The following is a 2,577-nucleotide window of genomic DNA, read 5'->3' on the forward strand; positions in this document are numbered from 1 at the left end:
TGTTTTGATTTTTGGTGTATCCTAATTGTCAGATCTCTGGTGCAAACGTGGTTGTTCATGATCCAAAACCTGGTGCTACAGAAGGGCTGGTGATTGTATCTGGAACACAAGAGCAAACTCACTCTGCTCAGTGCCTAATTCAAGGTTTTATTCTATGTGGAATAACTACACCTTGAGTCTGCAGTTTCGCGCGCGGGAAGGCAACGAAGTCGCGCGGGAAGGCAACGAAGTTCAGTTGATGAGACCGCGGCGGAGTGGAGCAGCCGCGACACGAAGTTCCTTGCCTTAGCTGGATCTCGCTGGTGCCACCTAAACGGTAAGCTTAAGGTAATCTCAATCCTGCCCTTCCTCCCCATCTCAATCCTGCTCTCAATCCCTAAGTCAAGGTAAGCTTAAGCGAATAATCTGCAATTTTGTGTGCTAAATGCTAATATTAGCAATAGTAAGTGTATATTATCTTATTGTTGCGGCTGAAGCAATGTAACATATTCGATTAAGAATATAGGGAGATTTAATTGCAATATTTTGTTTGTCAAAGTTGAAGAAATTTAATAATTAAATATTTAAAGAATAATCATTTTATTATTATCACATTAAAGGGTATTCCAGTGATATTAAGAAAATGTGTGTGAAATGAGTGGATTTGGTTACCTATTTATATGTGTTGATTTTGCTTGATTTGCTTACGAATTGGTAATATCAAATAATCCAATATATGAAATGGATATATATTGCACAATGTTAGTGCGTTATCATCCAACTTTGCTCACTGACATCATCATCTGCATTTGAAAAATCAGCACACACCTCGCATACTTGCATACTTATATATTTATAAAATTAATATACAACAACATATATTGAATATACAGGATGCTGCTGTCCAATTGTATTCATATATTAAGATTCCTAAACTGTGGTGGTCATGGTGCACATTGCACTGACAAAATAGCAACTTTAATTTAATGAATCGAATGGAAGTAAAGCTGTCTATGCAAGAATTGGCCTTTTACAGATCTTAATGGTAAACTAATCTTTACAATTCCATGGCTCCAAAGTAAAGGAGTATCAACAAGAAGAAGCATATTCCATAAATGTGCATTTTAATCTGCTTGACAAAGTAGTTGTAAATTTGATAGAGTAACAGTTATTGCTTTGGTGAATTTCCTTTGAATGAAGCATGTCAAGAGATTCATTGGTCTACTATCACATTGAAAGTTTGATAAAACAAACTATCTTCCTATTAGTGAGCTGAATATTTGAACCAATGCTTCTCATCATTGTTTTCATGAACCTGGTTTGAAGCCTTAGCATCTTCACTAACATGAAAATGTGTGAAATGAGTGGATTTGGTTACCTATTTATATGTCTTGATTTTGCTTGATTTGCTTACGAATTTGTAATATCAAATAATCCAATATATGAAATGGATATATATTGCACAATGTTAGTGCGTTATCATCATCAATGTTGATATTTTAAAAAGTAAATGTTGCATTCAAAATTAGAGTGAGGAATATCCCTTATTTTGTTTGCATTTATTTTGTTTGAATGAGAATATTTTAAAATAAGGGACAATTAATGAAAATATGTCAAACAATCAAACAAAATAAGGGATATTTACTCTATTGCTGCCTATTGCTCTATTACTGATTCTCATTCATTTATGTATTTTTGTTCATCAAATTTATTGTTATGGGGAGGCATTGACAAAAATAAAGGCAAATAAAATAAGGGATATTGCTCAATCTAATTTTGAATAGAATGATTTTACTAGGCTCTTAATTCAGCTGTTACAACCAAAATATTGTCAAACAATAAAACAAAATAAGAGATAATTAATAATGATTCCAACTTAATGAAAAAAGGATGTTGTCAACCCTCCAAATAAACACTTGAATATCTGAATTTCTTAGAACATTCTGTGATGAGAAACAAAATAGGTTTTGCCTTTAATCCTGATGCCCACAATAAACTTATGAAAAAAATAGCTAGGTTAAAGCGACGAATGAAAATGGTGGTAAGGAGAGGAGGAGCACAAATTATGTGTCTTCAAGACCTGCTTGATAAACTTCGTATGATTTTTTAACTAATGACTTTTGAAACTGACATTCTCATTTTCACTATGCTAAATTTTTTTCTGATCTTATACACACTTTTTATTTTTAATTCAGAAGCTCAAGAACGACGTCTGCGAACATTGTGTCAGTTCCGACAAGCTAGGTTTCGAAGGAAACAATTAATTAATTTAAGAAGACTCTCCACCTTCCCTAACAATACTACAAATAATGGTATTTAGTTACTGTTATTCTATTTTGTTCTTATGACTTAAATTTAAAGATGCCTTTATTTTCTGTTTCTTTGGCCAGTTTGATTTCCAATTGTATGGTTGCGTGTCATATATAATATCTTTCATGACCTTCTTTCCATCAAATTCCTGCATTCTTCTTTTATATTTTGAAACATATTTAAATTCTTTAAAACGAAAAACATTTATTATAGTTTAATCTATTTTTATTCATCTTTATTAAGATTGTATATTTAACTTTACAACTGATTTAAAATTTGATTTTAATA

General features: G+C 32.0%; 1 long non-coding RNA gene across 1 annotated transcript; it reads left to right on the forward strand.

The window, feature by feature from the left end:
- The first annotated feature begins 1,635 nt into the window (after positions 1–1,635).
- Positions 1,636–2,499, forward strand: LOC101494351 (uncharacterized). Its single transcript, XR_190380.4, has 2 exons — positions 1,636–2,075; positions 2,175–2,499. It is a non-coding gene; the product is annotated as an uncharacterized lncRNA (long non-coding RNA).
- The last annotated feature ends 78 nt before the right edge of the window (positions 2,500–2,577 follow it).

Source organism: Cicer arietinum, chromosome 1 (assembly GCF_000331145.2).
Source record: "Cicer arietinum cultivar CDC Frontier isolate Library 1 chromosome 1, Cicar.CDCFrontier_v2.0, whole genome shotgun sequence".
NCBI lineage: Eukaryota > Viridiplantae > Streptophyta > Magnoliopsida > Fabales > Fabaceae > Cicer > Cicer arietinum.